The sequence below is a fragment of the Schistocerca americana genome, chromosome 10 (assembly GCF_021461395.2).
Source record: "Schistocerca americana isolate TAMUIC-IGC-003095 chromosome 10, iqSchAmer2.1, whole genome shotgun sequence".
NCBI classification, from domain to species: Eukaryota; Metazoa; Arthropoda; class Insecta; order Orthoptera; family Acrididae; genus Schistocerca; species Schistocerca americana.
Genome location: NC_060128.1, coordinates 43,503,288 through 43,515,492, shown reverse-complemented (window position 1 = coordinate 43,515,492; position 12,205 = coordinate 43,503,288).

Below are 12,205 nucleotides of genomic sequence, written 5' to 3'. Positions count from 1 at the left end.
GGAGAGGTTCAATTCATAGAAAGTTACAGTGTCAGTCCTCTTGTACCTAAGTTGGCATTGTGCCTTTTGTATTACATTCGTATGCAATATCTGTGTTTCATCGTCAATAAGAAGGTCGAAGGGATACAGTAAACCTGAAGTGAAGCATCGGAATCTAAAACTGGACTCACAGGAGAGGTTCAAATCATAGAATATTAGAGTGTCAGTCCTCTTGTACTTAAGTCGTCATTGTGACTTTTGTATTACATTGGGACGCAATTTCTGTGTTTCATCGTCAATAAGAAGGTCCAAGGGATACAGTAAACCTGAAGTTAAGCATCGGAATCTAAAACTGGACTCACAGGAGAGGTTCAAATCATAGAAAGGTAGAGTGTCAGTCCTCTTGTACTTAAGTCGGCATTGTGACTTTTGCATTAAATTCGGATGCAATTTCTGTGTGCCATCGTCAATAAGAAGGTCCAAGGGATACAGTAAACCTGAAGTGAAGCATCGGAATCTAAAACTGGACTCACAGGAGAGGTTCAAATCCTAGAAAGTTAGAGTGTCAGTCCTCGTGTACGTAAGTCGGCATTGTGCCACTTGTATTAAATTCGGATGCAATTTCTGTGCTTCATGGTCAGTCAGATATTCCAAGGTATACAGTAAATCTGAAGTGAAGCATCGGAATCTAAAACTGGACTCACAAGAGAGGTTCAAATCATAGAGAGTTAGAGTGTCAGTCCTTTTGTTCTTAAGTCGGCATTGTGCCTTTTGTATTAAATTCGGATGCAATGTCTGTGTTTCATCGTCAATAAGATGGTCCAAGGGAGACAGTAAACCTGAAGTGAAGCATCGGAATCTAAAACTGGACTCACAGGAGAGGTTAAAATCATAGAAAGTTAGAGAGTAAGTCCTCTTGTTCTTAAGTCGGCATTGTGCCTTTTGTATTAAATTCGGGTGCAACATCTGTGTTTCATCGTCAATAAGTAGGTCCAAGGGATACAGTAAACCTGAAGTGAAGCATCGGAATCTAAAACTGGACTAACGGGAGAGGTTCAAATCATATAAAGTTAGAGTGACAGTCCATTTGTACTTAAGTCGGCATTATGACTTTTGTATTAAATTCGGATGCAATTTCTGTGTTTCATCGTCAATAAGAGGGTCCAAGGGATACAGTAAATCTGAAGTGAAGCATCGGAATCTAAAACTGGACACACAGGAGAGTTTCAAATCATAGAATGTTAAAGTGTCAGTCCTCTTGTACTTAAGTCGGCATTGTGAATTTTGTATTAAATTGGAATGCAATTTCTGTGTTTCATCGTCAATAAGAAGGTCCAAAGGATACTGTAAACCTGAAGTGAAGCATCGGAATCTAAAACTGGACTCACAGGATAGGTTCAAATCATAGAAAGTTAGAGTGACAGTCCTCGTGTACGTAAGTCAGCATTGTGCCATTTGTATTAAATTCGGATGCAATTTCTGTGCTCCATCGTCAATAAGATAGTCCAAGGCATACAGTAAACCTGAAGTGAAGCATCGGAATCTAAAACTGGACTCACAGGAGAGGTTCAAATCGTAGAGAGTTAGAGTGTCAGCCCTTTTGTTCTTATGTCGGCATTGTGCCTTTTGTATTTAATTCGGATGCAATATCTGTGTTTCATCGTTAATAAGAAGGTCCAAGGGAGGCAGTAAACCAGAAGTGAAGCATCGGAACCTAAAACTGGACTCACAGGAGAGGTTAAAATCATAGAAAGTTAGAGTGTAAGTCTTCTTGTACTTATGTCGGCATTGTGCCTTTTGTATTAAATTCGGATGCAATTTCTGTGTTTCATCTTCAATAAGAGGTTCCAAGGGATACAGTAAACCTGAAGTGAAGCATCGGAATCTAAAACTGGACCCACAGGAGAGGTTCTAATCATAGAAAGCTATAGTGTCAGTCCTCTTGTTCTTAAGTCGGCATTGTGCCTTTTGTATTAAATTCGGATGCAATTTCTGTGTTTCATCGTCAATAAGAAAGTCCAAGGGACACAGTAAACCTGAAGTGAAGCATCGGATTCGAAAACTGGACTCCCAGGAGAGGTTCAAATCATAGATAGTGAGAGTGTCAGTCCTCTTGTACTTAAGTCGACATTGTGACTTTTGTATTCAATTCGAATGCTATTTCTGTGTTTCATCGTCAATAAGAAGGTCCAAGGGATAAAGTAAACCTGAAGTGAACTATCGGAATCGAAAACTGGACTCACAGGAGAGGCTCAAATCATAGAAAGTTAGAGTGTCAGTCCTCTTGTACATAAGTCGGCATTGTGACTTTTGTATTAAATTCGGATGCAATTTCTGTGTTTCATCGTCAATAAGAAGGTCCAAGATATACAGTGAAGCTGAAGTGAAGCATCGGAATCTAAAAGTGGACTCACAGGAAAGGTTCAAATCATAGTAACTTAGAGTGTCAGTCCTCATGTACGTAAGTCGGCATTGTGCCTTTTGTATTAAATTCGGATGCAATTTCTGTGCTTCATCGTCAATAAGATCGTCCAAGGTATACAGTAAACCTGAAGTGAAGCATCAGAATCTAAAACTGGACTCACAGGAGAAGTTCAAATCATAGAGAGTTAGAGTGTCAGTCCTTTTGTTCTTAAGTCGGCATTGTGCCTTTTGTATTAAATTCGGATGCAATATCTGTGTTTGATCGTCAAGATGAAGGTCCATGGGAGACAGTAAACCTGAAGTGTAGCATCGGAATCTAAAACTGGACTCACAGGAGAGGTTCAAATCATAGAAAGTTAGAGTGACAGTCCTCTTGTACTTAAGTCGGCATTGTGACTTTTGTATTAAATTCGGATGCAATTTCTGTGTTTCATCGTCAATAAGAAGGTCCAAGGGATGCTGCAAACCTGAAGTGAAGCATCGGAATCTAAAACTGGACTCACAGGAGAGGTTCAATTCATAGAAAATTAGAGTGTCAGTCCCCTTGTACCTAAGTCGGCATTGTGACTTTTGTATTACATTCGTATGCAATGTCTGTGTTTCATCGTCAATAAGAAGGTCGAAGGGATACAGTAAACCTGAAGTGAAGCATCGGAATCTAAAACTGGACTCACAGGAGGGGTTCAAATCATAGAATATTAGAGTGTCAGTCCTCTTGTACTTAAGTCGGCATTGTGACTTTTGTATTACATTGAGACGCCATTTCTGTGTTTCATCGTCAATAAGAAGGTCCACGGGATACAGTAAACCTGAAGTTAAGCATCGGAATCTAAAACTGGACTCACAGGAGAGGTTCAAATCATAGAAAGGTAGAGTGTCAGTCCTCTTGTATTTAAGTCGGCATTGTGACTTTTGCATTAAATTCGGATGCAATTTCTGTGTGCCATCGTCAGTAAGAAGGTCCAAGGGATACAGTAAACCTGAAGTGAAGCATCGGAATCTAAAACTGGTCTCACAGGAGAGGTTCAAATCATAGAAAGTTAGAGTTACAGTCCCCTTGTATTTATGTCGGCATTATGTGTTTTGTATTAAATTCTAATGCAATTTCTGTGTTTCATCGTCAAAAAGAAGGTCCAAGGGATACAGTAAACCTGAAGTGAAGCATCGGAATCTAAAACTGGACTCACAGGAGAGGTTCAAATAATAGTAAGTTAGAGTGTCAGTCCTCTTGTACTAAGGTCGGCATTGTGAGTTTTGTATTACTTTCGTATGCAATTTCTGTGTTCCATCGTCAAAAAGAAGGTCCAAGGGATACAGTAAACCTGAAGTGAAGCATCGGAATCTAAAACTGGACTCACAGGTGCGGTTCAAATCATAGAAAGTTAGAGTGTCAGTCCTCTTGTACTTGAGTCGGCATTGTGCCTTTTGTATTAAATTCGGATGCAATTTCTGTGTTTCATCGTCAATATGAAGGTCCAAGGGATACTGTAAACCTGAAGTGAAGCAACGGAATCTAAAACTAGACTCACAGGAGAGGTTCAAGTCATAGAAAGTTAGAGAGTCAGTCCTCTTGTACCTAAGTCGGCATTGTGCCCTTTGTATTAAATTCGGATGCAATTTCTGTGTTTCATCGTCAACACGAAGGTCCTAGGGATACAGTAAACCTGAAGTGAAGCATCGGAATCCAAAACTGGACTCACAGGAGAGGTTCAAATCATAGAAAGTTAGAGTGTCAGTCCACTTGTACTTATGTCGGCATTGTGCCTTTTGTATTAAATTCGGATGCAATTTCTGTGTTTCATCGTCAATAAGAATTTCCAAGGGATACAGTAAACCTTAAGTGAAGCATCGGAATCGAAAACTGGACTCCCAGGAGAGGTTCAAATCATAGAAAGTGAGAGTGTCAGTCCTCTTGTACTTAAGTCGACATTGTGACTTTTGTATTAAATTCGGTTGCAATTTCTGTGTTTCATCGTCAATAAGAATGTCCAAGGGATACAGTAAACCTCAAGGGAACCATCGGAATCGAAAACTGGACTCACAGGAGAGGTTCAAATCATAGAAAGTTAGAGTGTCAGTCCTCTTGTACTTAAGTCGGCATTGTGACTTTTGTATTAAGTTCGGATGCAATTTCTGTGTTTCATCGTCAACAAGAAGGTCCAAGGTATACAGTAACCCTGAAGTGAAGCATCGGAATAAAAAAAACTTTACTCACAGGAGAGGTTCAAATCATAGAAAGTTAGAGTTACAGTCCCCTTGTATTTAAGTCGGCATTGTGTGTTTTGTATTAAATTTTAATCCAATTTCTGTGTTTCATCGTCAAGAAGAAGGTCCAAGGGATACAGTAAACCTTAAGTGATGCATCGGAATCTAAAACTGGACTCACAGGAGAGGTTCAAATAGTAGTAAGTTAGAGTGTCAGTCCTCTTGTACTAAGTCGGCATTGTGACTTTTGTATTACTTTCGTATGCAATTTCTGTGTTTCATCGTCAAAAAGAAGGTCCAAGGGATACAGTAAACCTGAAGTGAAGCATCGGAATCTAAAACTGGACTCACAGGAGAGGTTCAAATCATAGAATGTTAAAGTGTCAGTCCTCTTGTACTTAAGTCGGCATTGTTAATTTTGTATTAAATTGGAATGCAATTTCTGTGTTTCATCGTCAATAAGAAGGTCCAAGGTATACAGTAAAGCTGAAGTGAAGCATCGGAATCTAAAACTGGACTCACAGGAAAGGTTCAAATCATAGTAACTTAGAGTGTCAGTCCTCATGTACGTAAGTCGGCATTGTGCCTTTTGTATTACATTCGGATGCAATTTCTGTGCTTCATCGTCAATAAGATCGTCCAAGGTATACAGTAAACCTGAAGTGAAGCATCGGAATCTAAAACTGGACTCACAGGAGAAGTTCAAATCATAGAGAGTTAGAGTGTCAGTCCTTTTGTTCTTAAGTCGGCATTGTGCCTTTTGTATTAAATTCGGATGCAATATCTGTGTTTGATCGTCAAGAAGAAGGTCCAAGGGAGACAGTAAACCTGAAGTGTAGCATCGGAATCTAAAACTGGACTCACTGGAGAGGTTAAAATCTTAGAAAGTTAGGGTGTCAGTCCTCTTGTTCTTAAGTCAGCATTGTGCCTTTTGTATTAAATTCGGATGCAATATCTGTGTTTCATCGTGAATAAGAAGGTCCAAGGGATACAGTAAACCTGAAGTTAAGCATCGGAATCTAAAACTGGACTCACAGGAGACGTTCAAATCATAGAAAGTTAGAGTGACAGTCCTCTTGTACTTAAGTCGGCATTGTGACTTTTGTATTAAATTCGGATGCAATTTCTGTGTTTCATCGTCAATAAGAAGGTCCAAGGGATGCTGCAAACCTGAAGTGAAGCATCGGAATCTAAAACTGGACTCACAGGAGAGGTTCAATTCATAGAAAATTAGAGTGTCAGTCCCCTTGTACCTAAGTCGGCATTGTGACTTTTGTATTACATTCGTATGCAATGTCTGTGTTTCATCGTCAATAAGAAGGTGGAAGGGATACAGTAAACCTGAAGTGAAGCATCGGAATCTAAAACTGGACTCACAGGAGAGGTTCAAATCATAGAATATTAGAGTGTCAGTCCTCTTGTACTTAAGTCGGCATTGTGACTTTTGTATCACATTGGGACGCCATTTCTGTGTTTCATCGTCAGTAAGAAGGTCCACGGGATACAGTAAACCTGAAGTTAAGCATCGGAATCTAAAACTGGACTCACAGGAGAGGTTCAAATCATAGAAAGGTAGAGTGTCAGTCCTCTTGTACTTAAGTCGGCATTGTGACTTTTGTATTACATTGGGACGCCATTTCTGTGTTTCATCGTCAGTAAGAAGGTCCACGGGATACAGTAAACCTGAAGTGAAGCATCGGAATCTAAAACTGGACTGACAGGAGAGGTTCAAATCATAGAAAGTTAGAGTTACAGTCCCCTTGTATTTATGTCGGCGTTATGTGTTTTGTATTAAATTCTAATGCAATTTCTGTGTTTCATCGTCAAAAACAAGGTCCAAGGGATACAGTAAACCTGAAGTGAAGCATCGGAATCTAAAACTGGACTCACAGGAGAGGTTCAAATAATAGTAAGTTAGAGTGTCAGTCCTCTTGTACTAAGGTCGGCATTGTGAGTTTTGTATTACTTTCGTATGCAATTTCTGTGTTTCATCGTCAAAAAGAAGGTCCAAGGGATACAGTAAACCTGAAGTGAAGCATCGGAATCTAAAACTGGACTCACAGGAGCGGTTCAAATCATAGAAAGTTAGAGTGTCAGTCCTCTTGTACTTGAGTCGGCATTGTGCCTTTTGTATTAAATTCGGATGCAATATCTGTGTTTCATCGTGAATAAGAAGGTCCAAGGGATACAGTAAACCTGAAGTTAAGCATCGGAATCTAAAACTGGACTCACAGGAGAGGTTCAAATCATAGAAAGTTAGAGTGACAGTCCTCTTGTACTTAAGTCGGCATTGTGACTTTTGTATTAAATTCGGATGCAATTTCTGTGTTTCATCGTCAATAAGAAGGTCCAAGGGATGCTGCAAACCTGAAGTGAAGCATCGGAATCTAAAACTGGACTCACAGGAGAGGTTCAATTCATAGAAAATTAGAGTGTCAGTCCCCTTGTACCTAAGTCGGCATTGTGACTTTTGTATTACATTCGTATGCAATGTCTGTGTTTCATCGTCAATAAGAAGGTCGAAGGGATACAGTAAACCTGAAGTGAAGCATCGGAATCTAAAACTGGACTCACAGGAGGGGTTCAAATCATAGAATATTAGAGTGTCAGTCCTCTTGTACTTAAGTCGGCATTGTGACTTTTTTATTACATTGAGACGCCATTTCTGTATTTCATCGTCAATAAGAAGGTCCACGGGATACAGTAAACCTGAAGTTAAGCATCGGAATCTAAAACTGGACTCACAGGAGAGGTTCAAATCATAGAAAGGTAGAGTGTCAGTCCTCTTGTACTTAAGTCGGCATTGTGACTTTTGTATCACATTGGGACGCCATTTCTGTGTTTCATCGTCAGTAAGAAGGTCCACGGGATACAGTAAACCTGAAGTTAAGCATCGGAATCTAAAACTGGACTCACAGGAGAGGTTCAAATCATAGAAAGGTAGAGTGTCAGTCCTCTTGTACTTAAGTCGGCATTGTGACTTTTGTATTACATTGGGACGCCATTTCTGTGTTTCATCGTCAGTAAGAAGGTCCACGGGATACAGTAAACCTGAAGTGAAGCATCGGAATCTAAAACTGGACTGACAGGAGAGGTTCAAATCATAGAAAGTTAGAGTTACAGTCCCCTTGTATTTATGTCGGCGTTATGTGTTTTGTATTAAATTCTAATGCAATTTCTGTGTTTCATCGTCAAAAACAAGGTCCAAGGGATACAGTAAACCTGAAGTGAAGCATCGGAATCTAAAACTGGACTCACAGGAGAGGTTCAAATAATAGTAAGTTAGAGTGTCAGTCCTCTTGTACTAAGGTCGGCATTGTGAGTTTTGTATTACTTTCGTATGCAATTTCTGTGTTTCATCGTCAAAAAGAAGGTCCAAGGGATACAGTAAACCTGAAGTGAAGCATCGGAATCTAAAACTGGACTCACAGGAGCGGTTCAAATCATAGAAAGTTAGAGTGTCAGTCCTCTTGTACTTGAGTCGGCATTGTGCCTTTTGTATTAAATTCGGATGCAATATCTGTGTTTCATCGTGAATAAGAAGGTCCAAGGGATACAGTAAACCTGAAGTTAAGCATCGGAATCTAAAACTGGACTCACAGGAGAGGTTCAAATCATAGAAAGTTAGAGTGACAGTCCTCTTGTACTTAAGTCGGCATTGTGACTTTTGTATTAAATTCGGATGCAATTTCTGTGTTTCATCGTCAATAAGAAGGTCCAAGGGATGCTGCAAACCTGAAGTGAAGCATCGGAATCTAAAACTGGACTCACAGGAGAGGTTCAAATCTTAGAAAGTTAGAGTGTCAGTCCTCTTGTTCTTAAGTCAGCATTGTGCCTTTTGTATTAAATTCGGATGCAATATCTGTGTTTCATCGTGAATAAGAAGGTCCAAGGGATACAGTAAACCTGAAGTTAAGCATCGGAATCTAAAACTGGACTCACAGGAGAGGTTCAAATCATAGAAAGTTAGAGTGACAGTCCTCTTGTACTTAAGTCGGCATTGTGACTTTTGTATTAAATTCGGATGCAATTTCTGTGTTTCATCGTCAATAAGAAGGTCCAAGGGATGCTGCAAACCTGAAGTGAAGCATCGGAATCTAAAACTGGACTCACAGGAGAGGTTCAATTCATAGAAAATTAGAGTGTCAGTCCCCTTGTACCTAAGTCGGCATTGTGACTTTTGTATTACATTCGTATGCAATGTCTGTGTTTCATCGTCAATAAGAAGGTCGAAGGGATACAGTAAACCTGAAGTGAAGCATCGGAATCTAAAACTGGACTCACAGGAGGGGTTCAAATCATAGAATATTAGAGTGTCAGTCCTCTTGTACTTAAGTCGGCATTGTGACTTTTTTATTACATTGAGACGCCATTTCTGTGTTTCATCGTCAATAAGAAGGTCCACGGGATACAGTAAACCTGAAGTTAAGCATCGGAATCTAAAACTGGACTCACAGGAGAGGTTCAAATCATAGAAAGGTAGAGTGTCAGTCCTCTTGTACTTAAGTCGGCATTGTGACTTTTGCATTAAATTCGGATGCAATTTCTGTGTGCCATCGTCAGTAAGAAGGTCCAAGGGATACAGTAAACCTGAAGTGAAGCATCGGAATCTAAAACTGGTCTCACAGGAGAGGTTCAAATCATAGAAAGTTAGAGTTACAGTCCCCTTGTATTTATGTCGGCATTATGTGTTTTGTATTAAATTCTAATGCAATTTCTGTGTTTCATCGTCAAAAAGAAGGTCCAAGGGATACAGTAAACCTGAAGTGAAGCATCGGAATCTAAAACTGGACTCACAGGAGAGGTTCAAATAATAGTAAGTTAGAGTGTCAGTCCTCTTGTACTAAGGTCGGCATTGTGAGTTTTGTATTACTTTCGTATGCAATTTCTGTGTTCCATCGTCAAAAAGAAGGTCCAAGGGATACAGTAAACCTGAAGTGAAGCATCGGAATCTAAAACTGGACTCACAGGTGCGGTTCAAATCATAGAAAGTTAGAGTGTCAGTCCTCTTGTACTTGAGTCGGCATTGTGCCTTTTGTATTAAATTCGGATGCAATTTCTGTGTTTCATCGTCAATATGAAGGTCCAAGGGATACTGTAAACCTGAAGTGAAGCAACGGAATCTAAAACTAGACTCACAGGAGAGGTTCAAGTCATAGAAAGTTAGAGAGTCAGTCCTCTTGTACCTAAGTCGGCATTGTGCCCTTAGTATTAAATTCGGATGCAATTTCTGTGTTTCATCGTCAACACGAAGGTCCTAGGGATACAGTAAACCTGAAGTGAAGCATCGGAATCCAAAACTGGACTCACAGGAGAGGTTCAAATCATAGAAAGTTAGAGTGTCAGTCCTCTTGTTCTTAAGTCAGATTGTGCCTTTTGTATTAAATTCGGATGCAATATCTGTGTTTCATCGTGAATAAGAAGGTCCAAGGGATACAGTAAACCTGAAGTTAAGCATCGGAATCTAAAACTGGACTCACAGGAGAGGTTCAAATCATAGAAAGTTAGAGTGACAGTCCTCTTGTACTTAAGTCGGCATTGTGACTTTTGTATTAAATTCGGATGCAATTTCTGTGTTTCATCGTCAATAAGAAGGTCCAAGGGATGCTGCAAACCTGAAGTGAAGCATCGGAATCTAAAACTGGACTCACAGGAGAGGTTCAATTCATAGAAAATTAGAGTGTCAGTCCCCTTGTACCTAAGTCGGCATTGTGACTTTTGTATTACATTCGTATGCAATGTCTGTGTTTCATCGTCAATAAGAAGGTCGAAGGGATACAGTAAACCTGAAGTGAAGCATCGGAATCTAAAACTGGACTCACAGGAGGGGTTCAAATCATAGAATATTAGAGTGTCAGTCCTCTTGTACTTAAGTCGGCATTGTGACTTTTTTATTACATTGAGACGCCATTTCTGTGTTTCATCGTCAATAAGAAGGTCCACGGGATACAGTAAACCTGAAGTTAAGCATCGGAATCTAAAACTGGACTCACAGGAGAGGTTCAAATCATAGAAAGGTAGAGTGTCAGTCCTCTTGTACTTAAGTCGGCATTGTGACTTTTGCATTAAATTCGGATGCAATTTCTGTGTGCCATCGTCAGTAAGGAGGTCCAAGGGATACAGTAAACCTGAAGTGAAGCATCGGAATCTAAAACTGGTGTCACAGGAGAGGTTCAAATCATAGAAAGTTAGAGTTACAGTCCCCTTGTATTTATGTCGGCATTATGTGTTTTGTATTAAATTCTAATGCAATTTCTGTGTTTCATCGTCAAAAAGAAGGTCCAAGGGATACAGTAAACCTGAAGTGAAGCATCGGAATCTAAAACTGGACTCACAGGAGAGGTTCAAATAATAGTAAGTTAGAGTGTCAGTCCTCTTGTACTAAGGTCGGCATTGTGAGTTTTGTATTACTGTCGTATGCAATTTCTGTGTTCCATCGTCAAAAAGAAGGTCCAAGGGATACAGTAAACCTGAAGTGAAGCGTCGGAATCTAAAACTGGACTCACAGGTGCGGTTCAAATCATAGAAAGTTAGAGTGTCAGTCCTCTTGTACTTGAGTCGGCATTGTGCCTTTTGTATTAAATTCGGATGCAATTTCTGTGTTTCATCGTCAATATGAAGGTCCAAGGGATACTGTAAACCTGAAGTGAAGCAACGGAATCTAAAACTAGACTCACAGGAGAGGTTCAAGTCATAGAAAGTTAGAGAGTCAGTCCTCTTGTACCTAAGTCGGCATTGTGCCCTTTGTATTAAATTCGGATGCAATTTCTGTGTTTCATCGTCAACACGAAGGTCCTAGGGATACAGTAAACCTGAAGTGAAGCATCGGAATCCAAAACTGGACTCACAGGAGAGGTTCAAATCATAGAAAGTTAGAGTGTCAGTCCACTTGTACTTATGTCGGCATTGTGCCTTTTGTATTAAATTCGGATGCAATTTCTGTGTTTCATCGTCAATAAGAATTTCCAAGGGATACAGTAAACCTTAAGTGAAGCATCGGAATCGAAAACTGGACTCCCAGGAGAGGTTCAAATCATAGAAAGTGAGAGTGTCAGTCCTCTTGTACTTAAGTCGACATTGTGACTTTTGTATTAAATTCGGTTGCAATTTCTGTGTTTCATCGTCAATAAGAATGTCCAAGGGATACAGTAAACCTGAAGGGAACCATCGGAATCGAAAACTGGACTCACAGGAGAGGTTCAAATCATAGAAAGTTAGAGTGTCAGTCCTCTTGTACTTAAGTCGGCATTGTGACTTTTGTATTAAATTCGGATGCAATTTCTGTGTTTCATCGTCAATAAGAAGGTCCAAGGTATACAGTAAACCTGAAGTGAAGCATCGGAATAAAAAAAACTTTACTCACAGGAGAGGTTCAAATCATAGAAAGTTAGAGTTACAGTCCCCTTGTATTTAAGTCGGCATTGTGTGTTTTGTATTAAATTCTAATCCAATTTCTGTGTTTCATCGTCAAGAAGAAGGTCCAAGGGATGCAGTAAACCTTAAGTGATGCATCGGAATCTAAAACTGGACTCACAGGAGAGGTTCAAATAGTAGTAAGTTAGAGTGTCAGTCCTCTTGTACTAAGTCGGCATTGTGA